This window comes from Saccoglossus kowalevskii, chromosome 5 (assembly GCF_978046115.1).
Source record: "Saccoglossus kowalevskii chromosome 5, keSacKowa6.1, whole genome shotgun sequence".
Lineage (NCBI taxonomy): Eukaryota > Metazoa > Hemichordata > Enteropneusta > Harrimaniidae > Saccoglossus > Saccoglossus kowalevskii.
In genome coordinates this window covers 20,885,269-20,900,698 of record NC_140645.1, presented here as the reverse complement: position 1 = coordinate 20,900,698, position 15,430 = coordinate 20,885,269, and the positions used below count along the sequence as shown (strand labels likewise).

Below are 15,430 nucleotides of genomic sequence, written 5' to 3'. Positions count from 1 at the left end.
CCAAGTTTCCCGGCAAGTTGGGCATTTAATGGTAGCGTTTTAATGAAATATCTATAACAACATATCGAAAGCTTGGAGCGTCACCTGTCTATACAAAGCACACAAAAGTGAAATAATTTAAAATATAAACTCAATATTTTTTTCAATATATCTCTATGGCACATTCTGTGATGTTTATTGACAAGAGAACACTGCCCACGAGCGAAAGTCGGCCATCTTGTCCACCCATTTCCGGCGATGAATACTGTCATTTATCAGCCACATCAATCTAGCAATTATGTTTCGATAATGGCATTAAGAATTTTGAAAATAACATTGATCTGACCTATATTAGTGTCTGTTTAGCATGCATTATTTATTAAGTATATGTTACGTGGATTTCAGCAGTGATCAGATAGTTCAACATTGTTCCATGGACATTACAGTTTATGATTTATTTATTATTTTTTTTTGTGTGAGCTCATCATTGTTTTATGTAGATAGTACTGCAATATCATTCAAAAAACACGTTACATCACTGATCCGATTCGTTTGTACAAACATGTCATGGTAATGGAAGTGCGTTCATACAATATATAAGAAAAGAATTAAATAAGATAAAATATGGAATGGTTCACTATTGCTACGTTGCTGCCACCGAGGGCCTGTAGCTCTCAATAACATTGATTTATTTTAATTTCCGAACAAGTAATGCTAACTGGCCAGTGCACATGATAGACAAAATTAAGACGGTTGATTGATATGATACATTATAAGTAGATCATCATCAATGTACACTGTATCATTGTTTAAATTCGTATAGATTGTCAATGTATTCATTAATTATTACAATACTATCACCAAGACGGAGGCATCATTCTTTTCATGCTTGGTTTGATAACATAATTTTTTATTATCTCATACAAAGTAGGAGATTTTAATATGTCCACATTGTATATACTTGCATGGTTTTATCGATAATGTTCAACTTAGTGATTTTATTCAGATAATGCCAAACAAAAAAGATCTGTCTCGATCGTCGGATCAGCTCGCCCTCAGATCAAAACACCTGTATTGTCTACTTTGACAAAAAAAATCAACAGTATGTATGCTCTGATAGTATAGAATCCCGTCTGCTCACTTTTGACGATGTGCATGTTGTTCAAGACAAGGTATGGGTGTATGTAACAAAGTAACAACGTGTCACTATATTTAGAATATTGTAAGTCCGGAATAACATCATTTTGGTGATGTAAGAAAGTGGTTCACAATTGCATTTCCATAGAGTAGAAGTAATTATATATAAATACGGTGAAATAAGCTGTGAGTGATACTAAAGGCCATTTTCTATTCAGCTTTTACACACGTACAATTAACTCATTTTAAGGGACGTTCATAAAATAAAAATAATTATATTATACCAGTATATTTGTGGTGTTAATCCATCGATTTGATTGGTTCAAACACAAAATGTGCATACGCACCTAATGGTATATTGGCTAATACTGCTCAGTCACGCTAAACAAAGTGACCCTGGAACATGAATTGACTACATGTTTAATGCGGTAATACATAAAACCGGTAATATTTGATTTTTATAAAAAAATAGTGATTGCATTTTGGAAAAAAAATGGAAAAATTACCGAATTAAAACATCTTAAAAATATACCATAATATTGCTTTTTGTTAATGGCGGGTTCCAAGTTCTGAGTGTCGATCGTTGGGTGATCGTCATTCGCCACACAAACCAAAACGAACGCCATAACGCTGCGTTTACTTGTAAAACATGTCCTCCCTGTTGTGACTTGAAATAGATTTCGAACCTTCAACAAAGAAAACACGGTTTGTAAGTTTAAATGATGACCGACTAGATGAGATTAAGGGATTGAAGAACGAAAAACAAAATACAGAAAATAAGAATAAGAATTATAAAAGAATTATGAAAGGTGAATGTCTTGTTTTGTTTTCATTTCGCCGGTAAGACGATACTGTTTACAATACGGTTTTTAATTTTACTGAAATGCTGTTTCCCATTTTTTTAAACAGACTTTCTAGGATCAACTGCGTAGAACCCTGAATTCGAGTATCTGAGTGTTGAAGATCTCAACAATGTTTTACAACAGTGTTATGCTGGGATGCGGAGTCAGGCAGGAGAGAAGTACGGGAGGTCGAGTCTCAGTGCAGTATGATGCGGTTAATTATCGTGTTATTACAGCAATTCCAGGCACTGATTTGACGCCAAAGTAGTGCTACATGTTGATAACTTACTACAATAGGTTACACACTTTGTTTTCACATTTACAGAAGTTGTTACAAATAATTCAGACGGCATGTCTGCAATAAAAGTAGCGGTACATTAGTTTTGAATTTCTCCTCCAATAAACAATCGAGGCTCTCAACTTAGTTTCCTACTTCAATTTGAGTCACATGTTATTTCAGTGAGCGCATAAAGTGGTGGCACTGTACAGAACGTTAGTTAGAGTTATTTTACAGAACCAGCTGACCGGCTGATCATGGCAAAAATGATGATCAAAGTGCATTATTCTTACTATGGAAATATCCGTATCACGCCGATCTATATAGCCACTAAACTGTGATATATTAAACTGAAAGCTGCCTGCAACAAATGTCCTATGAAGACTTCGTCCAGTATATCAATAATGAAATTAAATACACAAGGAGAATGGATGACGTGTTATTCGATTATTAGTTCTCGACTATGAGAATCAAATGGTTGACACCAAATAATGCTGAGGCTGCAGTGTTTTTTCAGCTTTCTTTTTTTACAGAACCCCTGCTGTTTTTACACAAAACTCATTTTTATTCAAAATAACACCTATATGTTTACTTAGTAATCAATCGTGGTACATATCGCAGACCATTTTTTTCAAAAAGCCAGGAACATGGGCTTTAAAAAATTATATATTTAGCCATGCTTCAAAACACTTTTCCCCTTGAAAAACGTTTTTACTTTTTAGAGCATGGTAACTTCACCGTATCTGCAAACAGCTTATCACGAGCAACACACGATCACACGTCCGGGAGGGTTGCCGCCATACATACACCGTCTTCGGGTAGTTTTGTCGAATTTACTGTTCGTAAATTCTCGGTATCGACGTTTTATAATATCCGACATAGTCTATAACGTTGTCAGTTTCTTAGTCTAGGATTGGTCGCTCTTACGCTTTCCTGGCAGGATACTCACAGCCATGGTAACAAACCGTTTGACGATATTATAAGCTGTCTGCGTTGAAACATCACTTCGATTTCCAATCTTCAACTGGTTTTTCGACTCCTTGCTTCTCCATTGTGGTGTTTAAACAACTTGGACAATTTCCGATTTGTAGACACGCAATCAACACGATGACTGATAGTATTACTACTAAAGTGGATGAATGATCTTGACATACAACCTAAAACACACCAACATTCACCCACTGGGAATAGTCTGGGTGAATAAAGCATTTTGTGCTGTGCAAAAGTGAATGAAAGACAGACGCGCCGCAAAGTCTGGGTGCATCGGTCTTTGTAGCAAAAATCGAAAACATTATGGGCAATATCTGTCAATCATTCCTCTGATTGGCAGTCGATGTTTATATTTCTAGTTGCAACTTCTGTAAATATGAAAACAAAGTGTGTAATCTATTGTAGAATGTTGTCTATATCTAGCACTACTTCAGCGTCAAATCAGTGCCTGGAATTTCTGTAAACCTCACGCCAGGAACCAGGGATCGTAACGGTCACAATCTTTTTACTGAACAAAGACACACACAGATCTAGAATACGTGTCAGCTTCTCGTCTCAGTCGCCCTGTGGAGAGCCGCCAAAGCTCGGCGCCTCGCCTCTCAAGACTGCCTGCCTCAAGACTGCGTGCCTCGTGGTGAGCTCCCCAAGACCGACCAAGACCAGCTTTATTTACTTCTCAAACCTTGGCCAATTACAGGGGAGTTTAAAAAAGGCGTAGCCGCCAAACATTCAACTTGCATTTAGCCAATCACACGAAGTATTTAACACGTCATATCTATTGATTAATCGTCTGCTATAAACTACACATACCAAACTGTCAGATTGTACAGTCCGTTGAAGACGTTTATATCGTAATTAGTTCCATTCGCTGACTGAAGTTCCGACCAGGACCTCGTATAAATGGTGACAGGTTATGGAAAGGTGTTGAATGATAAAAATCAGGTACCCACTAGAAACAATTATTAAGTCCTATCAGTGACCAATCTTAGACACATAGAAATAAATCATTACAGCAGTGCGAGCGGCGATCAATCGCCACATCAACTCACCACCATATAATGGCAACATGAATATTACACAAGACCGCAAATTCAACACTGCCAACAACACCTTCAAAGGTTTAATTAAAAAAACTTAAAACAGTGGGACTTGATAAAGTTGAACACAAAATAGCAATCTACATGGACGATTTGCTATCGACAAGTATTCCAGTCAGTTTAATTAGAAAAGTTGGGTTTGATTTAACTTTTCATTTTGGGAGACGTGGCCGGGAAGAATGCCAATGATGACCAAGAATTTGTTTAAGACAAAATTCGATGCCGGCGGAAAGAGCACTTTATTAGAGCAACGGTGTGCACAGTCGCTGATTCGACATAATTTGATACAAGGCATATCATGTACGTGTCCTGTCACAAAACGAGGCGATATAATACAATATAATAGCAATAACCCCCGCCGAATGCGGGCATACCATTTGATATTGGACAGTTCACTCCATATATGCACTCGCACATGCACTCGCATATATTGCTTAAATATAACATATGTCACTTTGTGGGTCGCTATATTTCTACTCATCTTATCAATTGCGTAATAGTGGTACCAATAGAAAGCAAAATCAGTGTTCCCCGCACCAACAAAAATATTTGTTTTTTAAAACTATAATTTTGAATACTGCAATGCCTAATACTATATTGAATGTTTTCGTTCAACTCATGTGGATTGATACAGGGCTTGTGACTGGCTATTTGTTCGAGAATGCATGTGAATAACAATGAGGAATAACATGATTAGATTGAACATTTAGTTGTTGTACAACATAGATAATATGGTGTATTGCGTGTGTTGGCAATTTTAGAATTTAGGTGTCCACTAATTAATCAATCGATCAACCAATCTATCAAAAGCCGTTCAGTAATCTTCACATATGAAGATGACAGTAGGTGAGTCAAAACAAGTGTTATTTGCTTTGTGTTAGAAAGAAGTTTGTACAAACATGACTGCCTACAATTCAACACAATTATTTTATGTATTGGAATAATTGTATTTATATACCATTAACATACATTTGAATTGACATAATCAGTTACTGATATTAAATAATCTCGAGATACATTGTTGTGCATGGTTGCAAGTTAGTCAGTGTTTGCAAAATTGTATATCATTCTATACAAGGATCTGCCTTCTCATTCGGCTATGCCAGGCTCCTCGTCTGTATACATTTGGTCCGTCGTCTGTTCACCAGTAGAATCTCTTTTTCCACACCCAATTCCAAAGCCGGAGTAGCACTGAAGAAAATCATACAATAACTATTACCATGGAATTTCCGACTATTGCACAATGGCTAATGTAAAACAGCAATAACGTTACCCTTTACTATTACTCAATTCAGATATTCGGGTTAATGTATTAACACAATCACTGTAGTCGAACTAAATATGCAGCATAGTAGTATATGTATACATTAGAAATCTTAGACTACACTGAAATTACACATATAATACATTATTATTTAAACACTCATATCGAATATCAAAACTTCATTTTTTTGTCATGGGATGTTCAAAAACGGTGTTGTTGGTACCACTTTGCTTATTTATTTATTTAAAAAATACAACGTCGTGATCGGCGCTCTTTGGACTGTTTACCGATAAGGAATGAATCATTTATCATGATATACAAATTGTATATAACAACGTAGTTTTATCTGTTGAGAACTGTTTCTATTTGTAAACAGCAACTCTGCTTTAATATATGACGATTGTATATTATACCTAATATAAGAAATTAGTTTGCACGTTTACTTACCCCAGCTGCTTTATTGGCTCCGTATGGTATTTGTCCTGTTCCTGTAGATGTTACTGACAGCAGCACAAGTGTTGTTGCAATACAGATAAACACGCCTGCGGTATTCATTTTGTGACTGAGTAAAAGATTGCTGTAAATATAAACAAAAAAATGTCGAAACAAGTATACATTGTATATTGCAAATGAAGTGGAATTGTTTCAAGTATACACAAATAAGAGCATAACTAACGTTTTTGAAGCAGTTCGTTCTTGTCGTATTAATCACGAAAGAAAAGGCGAAGAGTTATATATACAAAACGTATCGACATTTTTTTTTTAAATTAATTTTAAAACGTAAGTCGACATACCAGCTGTGGGCGCAGTGGCACCTGGAATATATTAAAACTAATAAATTTAAAAACAATATCAAATTGTGTTTTAGATCATAAAATCTGGTCTTTGTTAAACATATTAGGTAAACACTTGTTGCTAGGTGATGAATGTATCGGTGTAATTTTAGTAGATTAAGTCAATGTATGTCAATGCGTGCTCGGGCGAGAAGTTAATAGTTGTCTAGGCGACAACAATTTCATCAGCTACTCATCTTTATTTTAATAATTAATTTAATAATTATCCAGACATTATACATTTTTTTTCCATCATGATGTAGACTTTGCCTATGTAAAACATGGATGGCATATCTACAACTACCTGGCAAGTTTATGCGTGCCGGTTCGAAAGTAGCAGACGGATATTGGAACTCAAGCACGTCTTGTTGTGTCTCAATCACAAAATCGTTAATCCACACTGTGAATGTTTGCGTAAATGGAAACATTTAATTTAAATTAATTTAAACAAATGAAACAGCAGTAGCTCGAAACAATTGTATTTCATATTATGTATGTTTGAATATACGAAATCGATCCGCGATAACCGATAACCATAATATTTATGACTTAATAACTCTCGATAGTCACGTGTTGATTAGACAGCATTTATATTATTATTTTGTTTATACTTAAAATATCGTTTTTATAAATCTGACCTGGTTCACATTTTCATTAAAATTGGATCATCATTCTGTTATCAGTTAGACACGGCTGGACAATGAAATTAACAATTGTGCCATTAATCCCGTTAGCAAATTGATTTGATAATTGCGACACTTTCTATCAGTAATATGAGTAATAATCAGTAATAACTTTGTAATATCAATTTACGGATATTGACTTTGACAAAAATGTTGTTTTACCAGCCTATTTTGAGAGACAGTGATGATTATATTTTAATGAATGGTATTCAAATGGTGAAGATATTATATATTATACTACATTAAGTGAATATATTCATATTGTTAATGGTGGTGTACTTTTTGTCCTCTTTAATTATTTAAAAAAAATATTTTAACATTGGATTTGTTCTAAAACTAAATAGATAAACAACTGTTGAATCTCCCATTACAGTCCAGGTGATGATTTATGTTTATAGAATATATATTCAGCTTTCAAAAACAAGGCTGTGTTTTTACACAAATTGCTGCATTCTAGTTTGAATTGGACAGCTTCTTGACTGCCGTACAATTCATGAGGGCATTTTTGAATTAATTATAATTTCGTGATTTCCCCTAAATGATATTTTCGAGTAAAAAAACACCTAAACATATTTAATCAGAGAAATTTCTCAATATACAAAAAAATTCTCAATATACGTGTACATTGTGCGATTTCTACATGAAAGCATAAGGCATACGACATATTACAACACGCACTCTGCAATATTCAATACAGATTCCAAACGACAGCGTGTTGACTCGACTCTTTGTCGCTGGAGAGGCACATATTATAGTATTTAAAATATGTCAGTAGTAGATTGAAAAAGCAGCTGGTAACTTGTCAAAGTTCCGAGATCAGCTGCCTCCACGTTATTTGTCAGAAATATCTTTAAATGACACTTTTACACAATCTGTGAAATATTGTACTCTATGTGAGTGAAATAAAACAAATAATTTGTTAAATTTGTACGATTTGGAAATAAATTAAGTGTTTCAACTAGTTGAAAGAACAGGGAGAATAGTGCTGTGGATACGAGTTTCACCATAATACTAAGCACGACAGGACAGAAACTGTCATGGCACATTGTGACGATTCGTATGGGCGTAATTTGGACATAAATCTTTGACATATGTAGCTTCACTCCTGTATAGTGGTAAGGCTTATTCATGCATGATTAAAGAAAACATATACTTCATTTTTAAAGTCGTCATTTTAATGACTGAATGAGAGCTAGTAATCGTTATCCCAACCGCTGACTCATAATGAACATTATGATGAATGTCGTGAATACTACAATCAGCCGTTTACTGGCGATGTGTGTGCAAACTGCAAACATTAGGTGTTTTTGCAAATTAAACCACATTGGGCAAAACAACAGCCTGAGAGCGTTATTCTATTTCTAAATTCGAAGCCCACATTTTAATTTATGTATATGCAAATACCTATGTGGGAAATGTGTCATCTCTTCCCACACTTGTGAAATGTGTCATCTCTTCCCACACTTGTGAAATGTGTCATCTCTTCCCACACTTGTGAAATGTGTCATCTCTTCCCACACTTGTGAAATGTGTCATCTCTTCCCACACTTGTGAAATGTGTCATCTCTTCCCACACTTGTGAAATGTGTCATCTCTTCCCACACTTGTGAAATGTGTCATCTCTTCCCACACTTGGGAAATGTGTCATCTCTTCCCACACTTGTGAAATGTGTCATCTCTTCCCACACTTGGGAAATGTGTCATCTCTTCCCACACTTGTGAAATGTGTCATCTCTTCCCACACTTGTGAAATGTGTCATCTCTTCCCACACTTGTGAAATGTGTCATCTCTTCCCACACTTGTGAAATGTGTCATCTCTTCCCACACTTGTGAAATGTGTCATCTCTTCCCACACTTGTGAAATGTGTCATCTCTTCCCACACTTGGGAAATGTGTCATCTCTTCCCACACTTGTGAAATGTGTCATCTCTTCCCACACTTGGGAAATGTGTCATCTCTTCCCACACTTGTGAAATGTGTCATCTCTTCCCACACTTGTGAAATGTGTCATCTCTTCCCACACTTGTGAAATGTGTCATCTCTTCCCACACTTGTGAAATGTGTCATCTCTTCCCACACTTGTGAAATGTGTCATCTCTTCCCACACTTGTGAAATGTGTCATCTCTTCCCACACTTGTGAAATGTGTCATCTCTTCCCACACTTGTGAAATGTGTCATCTCTTCCCACACTTGTGAAATGTGTCATCTCTTCCCACACTTGTGAAATGTGTCATCTCTTCCCACACTTGTGAAATGTGTCATCTCTTCCCACACTTGTGAAATGTGTCATCTCTTCCCACACTTGTGAAATGTGTCATCTCTTCCCACACTTGTGAAATGTGTCATCTCTTCCCACACTTGTGAAATGTGTCATCTCTTCCCACACTTGTGAAATGTGTCATCTCTTCCCACACTTGTGAAATGTGTCATCTCTTCCCACACTTGTGAAATGTGTCATCTCTTCCCACACTTGTGAAATGTGTCATCTCTTCCCACACTTGTGAAATGTGTCATCTCTTCCCACACTTGTGAAATGTGTCATCTCTTCCCACACTTGTGAAATGTGTCATCTCTTCCCACACTTGTGAAATGTGTCATCTCTTCCCACACTTGTGAAATGTGTAGTGAAATTATGCGGGAGAATTAAGATTTTATTCTTAAGGAATATTGTTCTAGCAAGAGCGCGAGGCATTCCATGCCCACTGCTGATATCGTGTTAACTGATACATAGCTTATACAAACACCTCTTCTACTGGTGTGAAATTCATAATTTCTTGATTGTGCCTTGATTTGAAGTCTTTGAATGATTATTATTGAAGAATACTGTTAATCTTGTCACTGAAGTTACGGAATGATATTGCCTGTATTGTTACTGAATTATGTACTTATCGGACTACTATATATTGATAGCTAGCTACTGTGATTTTGTTAGTTGTTGAGGCAGCATTGTTAAAACATGTACAGTCCAAAATAAATTTAATAGAGACTCGAACGTGACGTGGTTATTCACTGCCAAATAATTGCTTGAGCCATCTGTGCCGACACAGAAAGCCTCATCAGATTTAAGGCCGCGTATTATTTTTAGAACGAGAAAAGTGTGGAGGTTGTCTGGGCATTCTTGTGATGAAAGCAACAGGTCAATCGTTTTCTGGCACTTACGTGCTGGTTTGTTCTGAAAAGACCGTATACTAGGAAACGCGGTCAAGTGTGTGGAATATGCAGCATCCCCTTCCATTAATTGCGTTTACAGTTTCCGTGCCACTCACCAAAGTGAGATGACGACACAAGACCTCCCCTCCCCTCCCCCACTCCGTGACAAACACTCACTTTGTCCTGAATCTCAAATGATCGCAAATATAATATGGAGTGCAGTCGATGTTTTACTTCACTATTACGCCATTTGTGTGAAAGCAAACAAATTATGTATTAGACGATTATCAAATTCAAATGTAACATATGCTATTGCAAACAGGACCTCCTCAGTATATGTAGTGTGGTGTGATGGATAAAATACACATACTAGCTAATTGTTATTGTATTTTCATACAAAGTAGTTATACACCAACAATATGAGTAACCACCGCTAATGTATGAGCCATGGTCATCAAAAAACACTTGCTTAAATAGATAGTCAAATCACAATAGACGTCAGTCTTAAATGGCTGTCGATATCTTGTCAAGAGTCAGAGAGCTACAATACTTGTGTTGGCGAATAAGGACTTATATCGGGTTCTGGTGCGCTGTCATGTTGGTTAGCGACGCACGCCATCTCTGGTTAACGGGAAAAGCAACTATGCATTTATTTGAAATGCTTGTGTGTTGCTTGCTCTACGTTCTCCAAATGGCCAATGTCAACAAATAGTTCCCCGAGAATTGAAGTCGTGTAGGGTTAACGGAATTGAGAAATGTAGATTTTCACGCGATGTATTGATAGGTATGCATGTATTTTGTGTTTTACATTTGCACTACGACCCGATTTATAATAATAAATAAATGTTACCCTACGATTTTGTCGTCTTTTAATTTTGCTCACTCCGACTTTAAGCAACTGTTTAGATATGTTCTAGTTATGATGTCACATAACAGTCGAATGTAAATAGGCACTTCGACATGCCGATTACACCGTGACGTCACACATTTCAGAATTTTGAGAAATTATTATTTTGATTAATTAGAAAATGTATAATTCAGTGGTCAACAACTTATTGAGAAACACATCTTTCAAACATTGCTTACACCATAACGCTAGTCGTTTATTCATACACCTCAAAACATAAACACTGCCATACTTGAGAGTTATCACCAACACACACGCTGTAAAGAATACGTTTTCAATGTTATGATATGAACACATAGTCACATGTCATGGCACGTTCTTTGACAAAGGCGGAAGAGACAAGAATACATTCACACAAGTGCACCAATGAAAATTCTGTATAAGCATCCAATTGTATTTATCAATACCATTCATGACATTACAATTATTATTCGACGAAGACGAATACCAGGTTGATGAAAATGTCGTTGGTTCTGGCATGAAAACAAAATACATTTTGCACTGCAACTTTGTATTACCTAAATAAATTTGTTATTGTGACAGTGTGATGTGATCCAAAGGTTCACCTTTTGACCAATCGTTCATTGTATTCATAGATGTACTCTCTGTGTCAGTGTAGAAATGAAGCATTCACTGCTGCATGCTTATCTGTGCTCGTCATAAAACAGTAACGCATGTGTGACAATTATATGTGTACTGTTGTAATGTCAGTCCACCATTGATTCCATCTAAAGTCGACTGATTATACAAATCAGAGTTTAATAATTACTTTTGAAAATGTTTTGTCAATTTTAAAACTATCAATAACAGGGAATCAATCAAAAACTAACGTCCATAGCGTAGTCCAGATTATATGACATAACAATTTTCAGAATTCGCACATTGCGATTTCATACAAACTGTTGAGTTAATCGATCTCAAATACAATACAAATATGTAAATTTGTATTATTGTGTTACAATTTGTATTATTGTTAGACCTTAGATACATTTGTGTAGGCAATTCAGTAAATGACAATCAATACAACGACAATATATTTACATTTTAATTCACGGATAATCGTAATTTTTATTCTACTCAATTGATAACAATATGTAAAAGATCAAATTCGGCTAATCATATTAACCAAATCATGTCGGTTTACTTAGTGACTTGTTAAGAAGCTACTCGTCAACGAATTGTTCGTGTGTAGTTGCAGGTTTATTTTCTGTTGCTCTTTTTCCACAACCATAGAACCATCCAGCTGTGCACTAAAATGAATAAATAAAGAATGAATGAGACATCGAGCTAAATTTACTCCAAGAGTTGGGACCTACTCGACAGTAATCGGTACTTAATAAAGTATTTGCAACTTTTTTCTTCGTCTTGTAGGTAAAAAAGAATATAATTTGCATGATTCTTATTGTTGTTTGAGGACATTTATGCGACCTTTTTGAAAAAAATGAAACTGTGCGAAAATAACCAGCGACAACAATACTCGCCTCGATGCGTATTAATTTGTACCAATTCGGAAATTTGTGAATTTAACCGAGCGAAAAACATTTTAATTTTTTTCTCAAAATTTGCAGCAGTAATGATTGATGAATGATTAAAAATCAATTAACGTATACTCGAAAAAAATACCCAATTCTCCTCCTACACTAATGCAGCCACATAAAATCGAAAGGGTCGAAATCGGCTGAAACCAAACATTAACCGGGATGCTTGATTGTACAAGCGTACTAGGGAGTCGACATACCAACAGTTAATGATCGGCATAGATAAGTGAAACAAACAAAAAATCATGAACAAAATGCCAGTAGTTGACATGCTAATTAGTTTCGCTTCTAACACAATATCACTTACGCCAGAAGCAGTGTTTGATCCGGGTGGTAACTGTCCTGACACAGTCGATACAGTTGATATCAGAATCAAAGCAGTTATAATGATGAATATAAATCCACAGGTCTTCATTTTGAAATTGATACTTATGTTGTGCTGCAGACATAAATAATATAAATAATTAGTACTGCTGCCTTATTCCAATTTATTTCACGTGTTCTTTTTGCTTTTTTGGGGAATATGATAAATGAAATATGATAAATGTGTTTATATGAACACATATGACGTAATAATGTCAAACACATGTACATGCATTCGTAAGCTTATACGGGTTTTGAGGCAACATAAACTATTCATCACATTAAGCAGTATTAAATAATATATATTTAAGTATTGAATTATGTTAACGTTTATCACATGTGTTATAAGAGCAAATATAACCGAGACAAAAATATTTTCAAATATTTATTTAAATAACAAAATATGACCTTTTTCACGTAGATTGTAATATATGGCGAGTGACGTCATAATACAAGTCTCCGAGATTGTACAGTAGTAGTATCTTGTTCAAAACTGAAGATTACAAACTGTATTCACTTACCTTGTCAATAACCTGTCTGCTTTGTGTCATCTGCCAGTTTTCACATGACCACTCGGTGAAGTGAGTCTATTATATATTTTGTTATTACCATATTTAACTGTCGACGTCACACCCACCTGTGACCAAAACTTTAATTAAATGCAAAGTGATATTAAAACGCATTACTCGTCTAAATATGGATGAATATATATATATATATATATATAATGGATAGTTATGGTTAGCAGTGAGTTAGAATTTCTTGTTCAGTTCAATAATATTAAAATCGTGAATTGACTTTCTCCTTTAACCGTAGATGAAGCTTACATTCCATCTAACCGCAGACACATTTACAGCGAACAGTGACAACAGATTTATGTTCGAAGAAAAACAATAGGTAAAGTCAGTGATCAAAAATACCTTAATCTATGAATTATTGCGCCCATGGCAATCGCTTACCATGGAAACGCGCATCGCGTTGCAAGAAGCATTCTATTTGTAATTCTTCGAGGGTCATTGCACGTTTTCATGATATAAAACTAGAATTCACCCAAATGTCACAAACGGACTTTTGACGTCTAAACATTTTAATTATGATTTATTTTGAATATTAGTATATTGTTTAAACTGATAATTGTTATGTATACACTACACTTATATACGATTAGTAATATTTAACCCAATCGAAAACATTTTGTATTTATTTGATGCAGTTACGAAAAGTGTAGTTCTACCAGTCGTTGATGTGCATTGGTTCAGTGCGTTATGTAAGACATTGTACAAATGTGTCTTTGTACTTTTCACGATTGAACTTGATCGCTTGAAATATACTATCTATATGCAATATTCATAACTGCAATAGATTAACAAATATATATTTGACTTTATGTTTCAGAACTAGCCAACCAGAAATGCACATTTACTTCCAAGTTTATGTGAATGACCTTGACCTGGTGTCAGTGCATTCATTCAAAGGAAGTCTTCTCTTTTGTAAGGTACTAAAACATTTAGCTTATTTCAATGCTAGTGCAGTGTCATACAATAGTGTCAAACAACAGTAGATCGGGTAGGAATTACACGATTGACTGATAGGGAATAGAAAGATACATTACTAATACTGTATGACAAATCTCTTCAGGAACAACTTTGGAAAGACACAAATGACGTTTACACTGCGCCCTCCCACGACAAACAGCAATGAAAAATAATTGCGTGTCAGTCTGATTTGCTGTAATGGCTCTAACATCGATATTAAAGACAACTTCTTTTTTTATCTAGTTCTGTAGACCGATATTTCAGCAAATATCGGAATGTTTTTATTTCATTGTGACTAAATTGCTGGCTGTGTGTATGTATGTATGTATGTATGTAATTAGCATACACATGTCGTTGTTCTGAGCTCCCGAAAAATCTACGATTTTCACCTTTCAGAAAGCTAAGTAGTTATTTTTGTTGGTTCTATTGGTTTTGTGAATAATTTGTGCACCAAGTCGCTACCTTTATTTTCTAATTCAGCATAAATCTGCTGTATTTTTTGGTTGTTTTCCTTTTTGTGTTCTGGGGACTTGCCGGTGAGCCTGCCAAGATGGCCGCTTCCACGGCAAGCCCACGTGTCAGTGAATTCGCGGGGTTGACCCGCAAACATGGTGTGAAGTGCGAGTCTGTTGATGGAGTCTCAATTGAAACTTATGTGAAGGCGATTTCGGGCATTGTTGAGCCTAAAAATGTTCTGGCTGCTTCTAGAGCAAACCGCAGCGTTTTAGTTTTTCTTAATTCAGTTTCATGCGTTGACCAGGTGTGTGCTACAGGTATTAGTACAATAGGTGACGCATTTATTTATGTTGAGCCATTGGTGAAACCGGCGACCA

At 35.6% G+C, this 15,430-nt stretch overlaps 2 long non-coding RNA genes across 2 annotated transcripts; both read right to left on the bottom strand.

The window, feature by feature from the left end:
• Positions 1-5,245: 5,245 nt before the first annotated feature.
• On the bottom strand, positions 5,246-6,320 carry LOC144358799 (uncharacterized). Its single transcript, XR_013421897.2, has 3 exons — positions 6,263-6,320; positions 6,034-6,163; positions 5,246-5,513 (listed from the first exon to the last, which is right to left on the bottom strand). It is a non-coding gene; the product is annotated as an uncharacterized LOC144358799 (long non-coding RNA).
• A 5,877-nt stretch (positions 6,321-12,197) lies between these two features.
• LOC144358787 (uncharacterized) lies at positions 12,198-13,645 on the bottom strand. The gene is made up of 3 exons (XR_013421896.1): positions 13,584-13,645; positions 13,007-13,138; positions 12,198-12,411 (listed from the first exon to the last, which is right to left on the bottom strand). It is a non-coding gene; the product is annotated as an uncharacterized LOC144358787 (long non-coding RNA).
• Between the last annotated feature and the right edge of the window lie 1,785 nt (positions 13,646-15,430).